Source organism: Notolabrus celidotus, chromosome 7 (assembly GCF_009762535.1).
Source record: "Notolabrus celidotus isolate fNotCel1 chromosome 7, fNotCel1.pri, whole genome shotgun sequence".
NCBI lineage: Eukaryota > Metazoa > Chordata > Actinopteri > Labriformes > Labridae > Notolabrus > Notolabrus celidotus.
This window is the reverse complement of record NC_048278.1, coordinates 9,010,529-9,025,619: the sequence shown is the minus strand read 5'-3', so window position 1 is coordinate 9,025,619 and position 15,091 is coordinate 9,010,529. Positions and strand designations below refer to the sequence as shown.

The 15,091-nt window shown below is 39.3% G+C and overlaps 2 long non-coding RNA genes across 2 annotated transcripts in view; one reads left to right on the top strand and one right to left on the bottom strand.

The window, feature by feature from the left end:
* Positions 1–6,217, bottom strand: part of LOC117816055 — a 103,555-nt gene extending 97,338 nt beyond the window's left edge. The window contains exons 1-2 of the long non-coding RNA XR_004631891.1: positions 5,919–6,217; positions 4,978–5,012 (exon numbers count right to left, since the gene is read on the bottom strand). This is a non-coding gene — a long non-coding RNA (uncharacterized LOC117816055). The remainder of the gene's footprint in view (positions 1–4,977; positions 5,013–5,918) is intronic.
* A 3,097-nt stretch (positions 6,218–9,314) lies between these two features.
* LOC117816475 lies at positions 9,315–10,928 on the top strand. Its single transcript, XR_004631964.1, has 2 exons — positions 9,315–9,576; positions 9,751–10,928. It is a non-coding gene; the product is annotated as an uncharacterized LOC117816475 (long non-coding RNA).
* Positions 10,929–15,091: the final 4,163 nt, after the last annotated feature.

Sequence of the window (15,091 nt, the reverse complement as noted above, 5' to 3'; positions counted from 1 at the left end):
AAAACACTGTTGCACAAACATAGATCAAATGTATAGGTTTTTGAATAAAATTGAACTGGCAAACAGCAGTTATTAAATGCCACAAAGAAGACTTCTGGTGGTCACCTGCTTGTACTACCAAGCGCATAAGCATCCAATTATACCAAAATACTCTGACTGCTGCTGTGGGACAGTCATCCACCTCTTCCACTCAAAGCAGCCACGGTTATCACACACAAGTGTTGTACCAAGTATCATTTAAAAATAGAAACCAAATGTTAAAATATGCATTGAAAAGGCAGAATAACAGTTAGTTAGCTAACTAAATGAAGTGACATGAAGTGAAAATGTAATGTGTTCAAGCTCAGGTCAGCAAAATTACTATACGGTAAAGATTAATAAAATGTAGCAATACCAGTTCTGTCAAAAATGTACTGTCTTCCCACCCAATATTAGAAACGCATCAAAAACGGAATGGATAAAAACTTGGATTGTTAAGGAGGCTGGACAATAGTATTAATATATATACAAATTAACAATCCCCATCCCTAATTGTTACATGCCTACATGACCTATACAATGTTTTTTAAAGGTGACATATGCTCTTTTTCATCAAATATATTTTGTCTAAGAGGTCCCCAAAGCACGTCTTTAAAGTTTATTACTCCAAAAAACACTTTGAAATCAGATTTTGGTATGCTTGTAAACCCCTCTTTTTCAGACCTGCTCAGAACAGGCTTTTTTCTGTGTCTGTGCCGTTAAATGAGAATGAGCTCTCTGACCACGCCCCCTCAGGAAGTGGATGTGGCCTCAGCTGTCCAGCACGTTGATCTAATGTTTACATGTTGGCTGAATATACACGGCTGCTCACAGACCCGCATTACTTCAACCCTCTGAATTTGATTCAGAATCTGATCCTGACGGAGAGGCGCCTGCAGCAGGACCTTTCTGAATGATTGGTCACAGATTTTGTGTTTCTTGTTGTTTTATTTGTCAGTATGTCGACGTGTGTCTTGGTACATGGCTACAAATATGTAGCTATATGGCTATACTAACTAGCGCTAGCACTTTCCCATGAAAACTAAAAATCATCCACTAGATCTTCAAATCTGCAAACGTGGGAGTAAAACCGAACTTTGTGTTTTTTAAGACAGCCTACAACTAGCATGCCTCCCTCCTAAGCTCCTTGTTAGCACACATGTGCAGGTGATGAAAAACGGAGGAGGGGTTGAGTTGTAGTTTATACAGTCTATGGGCCTACAAGCTCCGAGCTCTGACTTCCATTACAGAACTAATGATGTTGTGACGTAAGAAAAACACGGAAAACTGAATTGGCTCGTTTCATCACACATTTACAGAAAGGTGGAGAAATCAAAACAGGGGGAAGGGTTTTTTTTCATTTTGGGGGGGGTTTGTAGACATGCCAGGGACGCATATTTCAGGTAGAGAACCATTAAAAAGTTGATTTTGCATAATATGTCACCTTTAATATTCACATACAGATTTTTGCTCCCAACAATTGCAAAGTACTAAGCAAGAATATGGTCTTCATATGACATACTTACATCTGGCTTTTGCATTGATATGACTTGGGCTTCAGCCTGGCATTGTAAGAAGATGTTGTATTCTTTAGGAAAATGTGTAACTTTTTTTTGCAAGACAAATCTGTGGTTGGCTGGCGCTCTGCACTGGCACTGAGCTGTTTAACTGGTTTCCTACATGAAAGGGTTTTTCTTTTCTTACAGGGGCTACTGTCAGTCTGAGAGCAGCTAAAAATCTTTTCCTGGCACTCAGTTGACGAATCATAGCCTTGTCTGAAGGCTGGGGGTAGGGTTTAAACAAGTTATCCAGTAGAGAGCAGTCATTTAATTAAGCCTGTCTGTCCAAACAGTAAACATATTTTAAGGAAAAGGTTTAAGCCAAACAGATTATAAGGAGAGATGATTTTTTGAAACATCAAATTAATAACTTTCCTTCCCCATTCCCTTTATCTCGACTGTGATGTTGCGAAAGCAGCATTGCCTCAACATGAGAAAAAACGTGTCTTTGAAGAAGAACTTGATGTCTTGTTGATCTCATTGACTCACTGCTTTCACGGTGAAAACAGAGAGCATGAAAGTACACGCCAGTCTGACTGCGTGACAGATAAATTAAATATAAAATCCCTGGCACAGCATCAGAAATCTCCCGCGTCAGGCTGCAAATGTCAAGTGGACATCCAATACGCTGTGCCATTTCCGATTCTTTTCCATGTCATTAACTTAAATGCCAGATTGTAACGTATAGGAGTGTATATTTGTGTGCTTGTCATCTGTCCAAGGACTGACAAGACACTCTGTTCCTATCATTCACCCTCATCATGTCAGGTGCTGTTTTCTGCTTCACTGTACTGACCTGAACTTCTAGAGGAGGGATCAAAGGATGTTCTCATTGTTGAGACATGCCTGAGAGTGGAAAGGATTACCTCAGGAGCTGTCATCTCACCGTGCAGCCATACACAACTGAAACCTCATTACACCACTAAACTCAACACATTTCCTGTTAAATAAAGCACAGAATCATCAGCATAAAGAGTTCCTACATAGTATCTGCTTGTATGTTTCTGCAAGACTTTGTGATAATGAAACATATTAAAACCCTGTGTCATTCAGAGTTGCCAAGTGTGCTTGAAATGATCAACTTCAGCCTTTTTCTTGTATTTCTCATTAAGCTGCTTGCAAGCATCTGTGGTCACATTAGTAGACTTGGGTTGCACTTTTAGAGTTTGTTTCCACATACTACTCTCTTGTCTCCTTTTACTACACCTTTCTGATAAAGAAACATTGCCTAAAATGTCAGAGAGCTGGTTGCTCCTTTTGACATTTCTCCCATTGAATGATCAATTTGTTTCACATCTCACTGAAGCAAACTGAGCAGTTCCAAAACTTTTTGTACCCAAAACTCAAAAAAGGACCAGGTTCAAAGCCACGGGAACACGCTTCAAATTTTGGGTAAGACTTTGTTCAAGGTCTTCCAGACTTTGTGGGTCAACCAAGATTAACAATCCCTTTACCTCTCGCTGGCTTACTCAGATTGACTGTCCATCTATTCTTTGCCCCATCCATTCCTTTCTGTCCATATTTTTCTCTGCCCCTCTCTTTAGCCTTCTCCTCCCTTACCCTCCTCTTTCCAGGTCCAGCTTAGGTGGATTAAGCCACCAAGGCCTGGGTGGTTTAATTCCTTTCTCCTTTCAATTCTCCTTCTTTTTCTCTTAATCTTTCCGGTTTCTTTCAGACAGTGTCTGGGCAGACTCATCTTCAAACCTTTGGCTGGTAAAGAAGAATTACCCATCTTCTTCTCTTCCCATTCATCATCCCAGGACAACACAGGATTACACTGGTCATTCATATGGACATTAAGGCCTTTGCATATTTCAGAGCCAAAACATACAATGCTCCTTGAAAATATGCCACAAATGTGACCGTCCATTCCAGATGGACTAATCCCTACTTCCTCTCTTTGGCTACTTGTCTTCTCCTCTGTCCAGGTTCAGCCAGGTGATTAGTGGTCAGCTTACAGGCATTTGCTTCATTGCATAGAAAAAATGGAGCCGGCACAAATCTTGGAAAAAAAATTTGCTCACAACGAAAGTAGAATGAAGACTGTTTGAGAAAAGGGCCACATCTGTTGGTCACAAATGGCAGGAAATAAGTAAATTTATTCTATAGCTTTGTGGTTTTCTTTTCATAACTTTCTTTTGAAGATTGAAGGTTGCTAGATACATATGTTGAAGTACACAGGCTAAGGTGACCGCTGGGGACCGAACAGAGTGTCAGTCATTGTGGTTACATACGACATTTTTACACAACTTGAAAGGAGCAGTGTGTAATATTTAGCAGCAATTATTAGAACAGATTGGTTGGAAAAGAGTATATTGTTCATATGTATATTTGAATGACTGCATAATCATCTGAACAAAAAAAAATATTTAGTTTTTGGGAACATAAAAATTAGATTGGATGATTGATTGGATGATTAATTCATTCATTCCATACCAAAACGTTCCGCCCTTTTGTGAAAAGAGGTTATTTGGATGTGCCTCGAAGGCTGTTTATACTGAATATGGGTATCCCTCTGTGGATGTACACCACAACGTAAATGAAAAATTTTACAAATACACTGTTACTCTGATGAATATATGATATATGAAGGATGATACACCCTGAAGAGTACACGTCTGATATTCTCATGGTTATATTCCCTTGTGTACATTTAGATGGCAGGACTGCAGACAAAACCTTAGGGTTGCTTCAAATCCAGTTTAAGCTTCAACCAGAGATACCAGGAAAATACAAAATAAAGTCAAAAACTACACCGTAGCCATTTTGTAAAAATTCCTAACTTCTTTAATCCAAGTTGCACTTTCTAGCTACTAACTTATTTTATTTCCTGTTAACTGCAATCATAATGAACTTGCAGAACGCAGATACATACCAAGACCGGTGACCATTGTTTTGCTATTATTTTCATGTAAATTTAATGCATACTCTGGCAGATAGACACCAATAAATACTGGATGATCATATAGACTTTTTTTTTTTTTTTTACGGAATCATCAGCTGTTTGTTTCTTGTATACACCAAAAAAAAAAAAGTGCCAGTCAACAGTAGCAAGGCAAATTTACATATTTTTGAAGACCTGCTCTCCACCTCTATCATTTTCAATCATTCCAAAGCAATCAATTATCTCATCACACAAAAGAGAGCTGGTCAAACATTATACCAGGGCTGATAGTTGTGTTTTTGCAAGCCACCATCAGTTATCTTATAAATACAAAACAGGGGGGGGGGGGGGGGGGGGGGGGGGCATCAGACCTGTAGACCATGCTCATCATGTGATGTGCATTTGAGTGGTCGGTGTGTGTGTGACTGTGTGAAACCTCAGAGAGCAACACAGAACACATGGGCGAGAGAAACAGAGAGGGAGAGAGGAGAGATCACAGCTATTGATTTTTCTTACCTTTAGTTTAGGTGAGAAGGCAGACAGGGATTTACCTGGTGGGGAGAGAGTGAGAGAAAATGTTGTTAGAAAACAATGAACACACACATTCAGTGGTAGGTCTTACTACAGGGTATGGCAGTGACAGCTGAATTATGGATTTCTGTCATGTGGAGGACAGAGGGAGTGCGAGGTCTGAGAGTCGGCCTTAAGACCACATAATGACACATACAGTATGTGCATGTAAACACACACAAGAGACACAGATTCCAGCTTCAGTCCTTGTCCTAAAGTCCCCACCTATAATATTAATTTGGAATAGTGAGCCAATACTGGTGCAGGACTTAAAAAGTAACAGTTGTATGACACTTACCCTGTCTATGGTTTGTTTTAATTTTAAATTTCACAGTCAGTCATAACATTTTTAAAAACCCATGGTGGCAGGACAAAGCAGCATGCTGTGCCGTTAATGTTTTGGAGCAGAGAAGGTGTAATGATTTCTAGTAAAAAGTTGTAATTATAAATAAATGTCACATTTGGGCTGCATATTCCTTGAAAAGGGAAAAAAAAATTCTATTTATCCAACAAGTGCATAAACTAAGAGATTCAACATTGCTTGGTATTGTCACAGTTTTCACTAAATCAAAAGTAATTGTACTAATTCCATTGTATGCAAGTCAGGCAATGACAATAAAGGCATTCTATTTTTTCTAAAAGTAGAGGACTCAAGTGCAGACTTGCAGAACATTTGTTAAACTAAATTTCAAAAGGCAGACAAACATTCGTACTTGAAAAGGCAAAAAAAATATTCCAAAAAAGTCCAACAGAAAATTTGAATAAACATAGAAGGAGCTACCAGGACAGGAGGATTTCATGCATAGAGTACAAGGGATAAGATGCAATGATCCAACACAGAAGGAAGGAGACAGAATTTTAGTGCCTTCAAATGGGGTTGCGTTTACCGTGTTCACATAAGGAGAACATAGATAAGCCTTTCCTCATGGTATAGACGACATTAAGTTGAATTTGTAAGTATGGCCTAGTTGATTTGGTCCAATAATGAGGCCAAAGTCAAAACTGCAGTCCAAGTGTATTTTCAGTGTAGAAAAAACCCCTCTGTGGGGCATTATGTACAGAGCAGGCCTAGGGATCTGTAAAATGCCAGACTAAAGTGTTAACCAAAGTTTGGGACAAGGCTCAACATAATGCCATTTTGGCCCATGCAGCTCAGTATTCTCTTTTTCAATTGAACCACTCTCCAACAACTGATGTGACTTCAATTTAAACCAAAAACAGCCAGAAGGCTGTTCAGCCTCCTATTATATAGCAGCTGGCTCCTACCAAGAGAGAGGGGTTAATCATTTGTAATCAATCAACTCACATCAAACTCCGACCTGGTCTACAAATGATTCAAACATATACAACGGGGTTACAAAACATTATCCAAATACATTTACATAAAGTTAATTCTCAATATTCAGTTAAAAGAGCATTTCTTATTTCATCTGTCAAAACACCCCTCCACCTCATCCATAAATGGTGCCTTTCACTTAGCACACCACCTCATAAGCCAATGGCGGGGCTGCTGTTCTGTTTGGCAGTTCCTGGACAAGGAAGAGGAATTCAATCCTTGCAGTGTAGAACAGGTGACAAACCGAAGCTACCTTTAACATCTTTAACAGTGAGTACAATGGTTTATGTGAAAAAATTATGTGTTTTTTATTTGCTTTAAGATATGGCCTTTGTAAACTTTCAACATGCAGGAATATTTGTCCTTGTCAAAGTGTTTTCACACACGGTGGTAACATGCTATGCTAACTTTAACACATGCCTCTCAGCCGGCTTCATGATTAAATAATAGCGGCCTTGAAACCTCACAGCATGCATGTGTGCACTTTACTCTAAAGGACGTGGGTTGCCTCATGATGGAATTTTCACAAGTCATGACATGCATGTTGACTATATCAGAAAGGGCAGAGTATATGAAATCCATTCTTATTTAAATCTAATCATTTTCAATTTAAATTTAGTACCTTGTGCATTTTCAAAACTTTAAAACAAAATGTTGCTTGCAAACTGACCAAGAATGTTCCAGCTTCTGCAATTGTGGTCTTAATAATCCTGACAGTGAAAAAAAACAAACCCAACATTTACAGTATATTACCTTTTTACTAGGCCTTCAAAATTAGACACATCTCTCCAAGCCATATCCGAAGTAAACAAAAGCCGCTCTTGAACAATTTGAAGAGCATGTACTGAACAAATTTTTTTTTTAAAGTTAGAGCTTTGAAGTTTAGAGTTTAGTCAGAAGTGTTTATGTTTTTTTTTAGTTTATTTTGGAGGGTTTTATGCCTTCATAGGACAGTGGATAGAGCAGGAAACTGGGAGAGAGAGTGGGGAACAGCACTGGGTAAGGCGGGGTTGGAATTAAATCCAGGATTATATAACCTCTGTGCATGGGGCATGCGGTTTAACCACCAGGCCAAATCAGTTCCTTGTTTGATGAGAAGTTTGAAGAAACTGAAGCTTTTTATTTTCACCTAGATTATGTTTTTGTAAATAGATGCCATCACATGGCCACAGCTGCATTGTACTAGTTGGAAAACACAAATGAACCACAGAGAGAAACCTCACCTAGCGGGCATAGAAATTTAATATACAATATCAACAAATAAAAAATGTTACATTTGCTTTTTGAAGGACAGATGGCTTTCCAAAAATAGGGGAAGTTTGGAAATGTCTCCTCCCATAGGAAAAGAAATTTAGAGAGGAGAGCTCAAAAGTGATTCATTTATGTCTCCTAGACAACAATGAGATCTGTTTGAAAGCAAAATGAGACTACAGCTTATGTCTCCTGTTTCTCATTCTTGCCTCCAGAAAAAAGTTGCAAAAAGTCTCAGCTCAGTCTCCCTTTCAGTTCAAAAGGAGATCTTGTCAAAGTCTGAAATGATTCTCAGGTATTTCTCAAGTTTTGTGATTCCTTTTGAGCTCAGGTGGAGAAATCAGGGAGCTCTCTCAATTGTCTCAATCTAACCTCTTCCATTTGTTTTTGTCAGACTCAGTTTTTGTGTCTCAAGTTGAGCTCAGATGGAGCAAAGAAAGAGCCTGTGCTCATCTTTTCATGAACATTTATAGTACCCTGAAAAATTAAGATTTCAATGTAATTGAAAAAAAATTTGAACCACTTGCAAGATCAGCTATTTAGATGTCAAATGATCTCTTCTTTGACTTCACAACATGGTCCTTCCTTTACAAGTCTGTTTGGAACAAAACAACTTCACAAAGAGTTGGTGTATTTGAGAGAAATTGCAAAAGATAGAGATTTCATAGCAGGTATGACAGACGATTTCTTTAAAATATGGGCCGCAAAATGGCTGACCTGATTTAGCCAGATTATTACAATTATAGAAGCTTAGTCCTGTACTAAAGCTGCTGGTGTGTTTTGATTACTCCCGGGAATGACTTGGCTGACGCGTTGTACTGTCATATGTTTGTCCATACAATACCATTTACTGTAGTTGTTGAAATAACAGGTCTTAGGCGTAACTTTGGTTTGCAGCACCATACAATCCATTTATTGCATCACCGTACGAACAGTTAGACAGCGTCCACAAGTTTCTCCTTCATTGCACGAACAAACATCTTAGATGCGGTTCTCCATGCCGCCTGCCGATGCAGCGTCACAGCATCCAACGTAACAGCGTGACAAGGCAACAACGTGACAAGGCAACAACGTGACAAGGCAACAATGTGACAACGTGATAACGCAACAACGTGACAACGCGACAACGGTCAAAAACCAACTGCCCTTCCGGGTCAAGACACACATCTGATACCCAGGCGGTGACGTACTTTTATACCTGTGCCCTTAATGAGCAAAACGATGACACCTTGTGGCACAATAAACAATGTGTTTCAAAGCTTGACCCAAAACATGAATCTGGCTCTTACAACAATTAAAGGGGTGGATTCTTTTTGGTGCTGGTGGCCTAGCGGTCTAAGCGCCCCTTATACAGAGGCTACAGTTCTTGTTGCAGGGGTGGCCGGTTTGATTCCCAGTCGGTCGACCATTTCCTTCATGTCTTACCCTTCTCACTACTCCCCACATGTCCTGTCCCTCTTCAGCTGTCCTGTCAAATAAAGGCAAAAAGGCCAAAAATAAATTTAATAAAGAGAAGAAAATTCGCCATTAATGAGATCTCTCATTTAAGTCTGAAATAAGACTCATGTTATGGTCTCAACTATTGCTCCTAGTGAATTTTAGGATAAACTAATGAGAAATGAATGAGAACAATTTGAAACTTGAATAAAGCTGAAGTGAGAATCTCAATTTTGTCTACAGAGACTTAGAAGAGAGAAAGCCTTGAGCAGCAAAATTTTCCTCTGGGCTTGGAGAGCTCATATAAACTATGGTCACATTCCTTACATTTATTGGCTTCAAGATTTGAACTCTTGAACAACAAGTCCTAGAGAAATATTCATGAACACCTCAGGTGTGGACAGGATTTTTATTTGAAAACAGAGAGAAAAAACTTTGGTTATAAAAACATCTGAATCCGTGTGGACGTGGACTGAGAGAACTCCTGTTCCATACTGAGATTCACCATTAAAGAGAGTCGGGTAAGTGCGCAGTAAGTCTTTTACTTTTTTACAGGATCTTACGTACAGCATTGACTACAAATAAGTCATCATTATGGGGAAACATTATGGTTGATTCGCTAATTTGCGAGCAACAAGCATAAGGATTACAATTTTGATTAATTATTGACCCAACATCCGCTTGCTCTTCCTCAGCTTGATCGTGTTATCCGAGCACGTCTGGCAAAAAGAACAACATGGAGACAACCTAACCGCTATCCTCAAGGCTTCATAACTAAAGTCAACAAAGCAGTGGGTAATGTCACGCTGGCTATGTCCATTATTGATATAGTGTATAGTTCTATAAATCACAAATATAACAAACACCTACTGAAGTTGACTCTAGGCCATGTTTCCACTATGCCAGCTGAGGTGTTAGGTATACTAGTGCTTCTTGTGGAGTTGTTAACCTTCAGGTGTCGTGGTGGATGTCAAGCTGAAGTTTTAACATGTGATCAAATAGTAATTATTTATTTGTAGAATTCCCACCTGAGTGAACTGACCTGAAAGTGTCAGAGGTGTAGGCATGTTGGGATCATCTCAATGCAAAGAAAAAAAAGCCTCATCCATGATTCTTAGGCTACATGCTGCTTGAGCCAATCCCTGCACTCTGTGAGAGGCAGAGCACCAGACTCATACGCACAATATTCCAGAAGGACCAACACATTCGCTCTTGTATTCACACCTAAAGGCATTTTGGAATTTCCAATTCAGCAGTGTGTCTTTGGAGGAAGCTCAAACACACACAGACAGGACACAGAGGACCACTGAGCTCTCTCTTATCTCCATCCACTCTTTAAAATGGAAAGGAGTTTCTTGCAGTTTTTGCTCTGTGCCTGGCGGCCTAGTGGTTAAGACGCATGCCATTTTTACAGGCCAGGGGTCTTTGCTGTGTGTCACAAGTCAGCCTCTCTCCCACATTTCCCTGTTTGTATCTCTGTTTAGCAAAAGGTGTCAGGGTACTGAAAAAAATTATAAGACTAAAATACATTTTACTCGACAACAACCTGTACACCCCGCCACTCTCCACAAGGAGTAACTATGTGCTGTAAATATCAATTTTTAAGAGTAAAGTAATGTGTATAATGTGATAAAATGTAGATAAGAATTCTTGTGTGTGTAGTTACTGATTGGTCACGTGTCTAGCCTCCACTGTCTCTTGTCAACAGTTGTACATTGCAGTGCTTTTGCTCTGATGGGAGCTTCTTGAGGTGCAGAAAAATGCACCCCAAAGACAAAACACAGCATAAGCTAATGTGTTGTAGCAGAAATGTGTTTACATGTGAACTGAAACATACAGAGCTCATTACTCATTAAAAGCAATTCAGACCTTATCATTTGCATGTATTATCTTGAAATAAGACGTTTATCAGGACTATAGTCAGGTGGATGTTGCTAATGTTAAGTTTTGTGAGTTATTTTTTTCACTAGAAATGAGATAAAACATGCTTAGTTTTAAGCACTTGCAGTGTATCTGAACTATTTTATGTCTATCTTGACTGTTATCTTACACTTTGTTCACTGACCACCCTCACAATAACACATTTTCATTATGGTTAGTTGAGCTTTACAATGACGACATTTAAATGTACCCCCCCCCCCCCCCCATTTGACACAGAGGGACATTTAAATTTAAGCAACTTTGGAAAATGTCCAAAGTGCATACGTGAAAGAGGCTCTTGAATCCTTGAAACCATCCTCTTTTTTCATACCACAGTACTACATGCCAGCTAACACTCCTTCACTCCTGGATGATGCCCAGCCTAATTCAATGCATTTTATGGTTTATAAGATAACCTATTAAGGACAAATTAACCCCTGAGTTAGTCAGAAAGACATCCAATTGATGTACCATATCTGAGATACATTTTTCCTTTGAGAGCAATAATGTGCATTCACCGCTGTCTGACTGAGTTATAGTGATGACTGAAGTCTTTTATTTTATCACACATTTGCTCTTAAAGTGAAAGGATCTGCCGTAACCTAATGACAGTTAATGCACAGACCAGGTGAGTTTGTATATGTTTTAAATCATTAAATCTTGAGCAAACCTTTGTGTGTTCCCTCCTTTGAAAATTAAGGCCTCAGAAAACCTGGCTATTTTTGCACTGATAAATCTGAAAGAAAAGTGTGTGTGAATGTGTACACCTGTTTGTGTGTGTGTGTGTATGTGTGTGTGTGCATGCTTCTGCGTGTGGAGAGCAGCAGGATAGCAGTCAAAGTAGCCTTGGGAGAAAGTGTGTGAGAGCAGATAAGCATAACACACAAACATGCTGATGGATAAAAATTGTATTCTGTTACCTTTAAAAAAAGACACACACACAAACACAAATACACAAATACAGAGCGCTCCTGCACACCATGGCTTAAGCTCAAAATAAAAAACATACTCACTTTTAAACTCTCCAATCAATTACCTTCAAACAGTCACTCATGCACAAACAAATACACAACGTAATCCGCGATACCCAACACTCAGCTTGAAACTCCACAGAGCCTTGTGAGTGTGTTTGTGTTTGTTAGCAAAGGAATATAGGTGTGACAGGATCCATGTTAATACTTTTGTGCTGGTATGGGTATTACTTCTGATGCAAGTTCTAAAAATATACATTTGTTGCACAATGTTAGTTTTATGGTTTTTGTGGTTTTATGGCCGTGACCGAAATTGCTTTGTATTTTCTATCAACACATTATTCACGTTACAATTGAAATCCAAAGAAATGTTGAAAATGTTCCATCAATGCTGTGTATGTAAGTCAGTAAATCAAATTTTCTCATTTTGGATACAAATTCTAACACACTTTTTAATTCTCATTTTTATGGCTCATTTATTGGCTGCTTAGTGTAAACTAGGTCAACCAGGTTGGCCATGGATTGTGCTTCTCCTGACACTAATAGGATTGGCTGGTTTCTATGTGATGTATTGAAGAACTGCACTTTCATTGGTCGGTTGTATATTAGGTAAACTCTGTGATTGGCTGGTTGTTGAGGCAGCTCTTCCAGTGTTAGACTACGTATGTGTTGTCACCAGCCAGGAATACAGGTTGGGAAGTTTTGGAAGAACATCAGGTTGCGAACAAGTCTGAGTTACCAACAGTCTTATACAAATATTAATGTGTGATTGTGTGTGTGTGTGTGTGTTTGGTGATGGTGTCATCAAATATGAACAGTTAGATGTATAAATATGCATAATAAAAACCTAGTTCTTGAAATAACAAGTGTTGTACATATTTTACAAGTCAAATATTAAAAAACGTTTTCATTACCTTGTGGTGACCTAAGATCTGAACATGACCACACAATTTTCTTGGTGGTATCCATACCTTGTATCATAACAGTATACAAGCAAACCCAGAGGTTATATGAGCTGGATGAATTCACCACAAAGTGCTAAAATGTTGGACTCCATTTTAAAAAATGGGTTGAGTAGGAAGCAGACGGAATAAACTTAGGGGAGAAACTGACACCAATTTCGCACTATGGCACAACATTTTCCTTTTTCTAACTCAAGGTCGGATTTCCTGTGGTGAGATGAAAAAAGTGTTCACAAGTTGGTGTTTCATAGCAATAAGACTGTCTGAAGCTTACTAGTGGCCCCTAGAGGTGATGGTGCTAACTGCATCCCAATGCAATACGAGGGGATGTAATTACATACTATTGATTTTATTTTATCTATAGACAGATTAACATTGGAACCAAGTGAGACAAAGTGTTGGTGCTGTTGGGCTACGGTGAGTTTGTCAAGAACCAGAAAATTTAAGAATATTTCTGAGGGGTTTACTTTTATAATTTAGATGCTAAAAGTAAGTCTATTGAGTTTTACAACCGAAAGAGGATGTTTGGCTGTGGACAAAAGCACAGGACAAAAGAATAGAGAGCTCAACCAACAGAATCAAATGTCTATTTTCCGCATTATGGTTTAATCGTACTCCGAAAGCATGATGACTATCAATGAATCTGGAAATCATCCAGTTATCCATCCCTCCATGGATCAGTTCTCTAAAGCGCTTACTCTGGATGGAGTCGTGGGGGGCTGTAGCCGATCCCCGCTCCCACTGGAAAAGAGGCGGCGCTCACTGTGGACAAGTTGACACAGCACCACAGAGGTGAATATATGAACAATACAAAACCGTACATTGTGAACCGTAGGTCTCTGATGTGTGGGGCGACATAAAAAACCCCACGGCCAAACCAATAAGGTTGAAACCCAGATTCATGACGCGGTACCAACCACTGAGCCACCATGCTTTGAGTGAGGATACCCCGTAAGTGTCAGGGTTCGCTGAGTTTGGACTTATTTGTGAAGGGGTGGATTATAACAGCATGGCAGTGACCCTGAGGACAAACACAAAAAAGGGGCCCATATAGGTGAAAATGAGTGTGTTGTGACTTGTACTATCACTCGGCTTCTCCTGTAGCATGATTTTAAAGACGCGGTGAAGTTTTTATGTAAACGGAGATACAGAAATGCCCTTGTGGTTTCACTTGGTACATATTAATTGTTTTAATATACAGTTTCCAAATAAACCAGACTCAAATTTGGGGAAATTGGCACAGAAATTTAGGTAAGCTAATTTTTTTTTATCACCAGTAGGATGTTCTGTCAGTCTCCCTGCTGTAGGGGGTGTTAAGCGCTAGTTCATCTGTCTATGAAACCCAAAATAGAGATAGATGTATATAATTACTTGTAGCAGCATATATCACCTTTTTGACCCGATAGTAAAGCTGGAGCGAAAAGGTGACAGCCCCGACACCTTTATGAGCTTCTTCAACACAACATTGTACAGACTCGCAGACAGCTGCAGATAAGCACATTAAGCTTGCCGCTCAGCGCACATTAAAATCATCACATATTGGTCTGCACATTTCTTGTGTGTGTGTGAAGCAGACAGAGACATCTCTCCATTGGCTAATTGTTTTGTGTGTGACAGCACCTTTTGTAGCGTTTGGCGTCGGACGCTACTCGCTTTACAAAAGGGTCAGGCAGGGAGCGAGAAAGAGAAAGATTAGGGTCAGAATAATTTCCACAGGCCTGGAGAAGAGAGAAGATGAAGACAATAAAGACTGTGTGGAGAGGAGTAAACTGCACTGAGTAAGACACACACACACATACACACACACACACACACACAGAGAGAGAGAGAAGATAATCAGTATGATGCCTTCTTTGGATGAAGAATAGAGTGAGAGAGATGTTTATGTGAATAGACGGTAATAAAATCACCGTATTATTTACTGACAGGGTTTTTTCTAATCTCAATAAGTACTGTAAGTCAGCCAGCAGAGCTGCAAAACCAAACACATAACCACAAAATGTTCCTCACTCAAGAATGCATATATTTTCATTCCCATACTTCAGCCACCTTTTATCATTTTATGTCTCTCTAGATAGCAGCCCAGCTGGGATTGACCATGAAAAAACATCATAAATAACACTTTTCATGACAATCCAAATTATTTACTTGATCATTTCAAATTAATCTAGACTTTCAAGTGG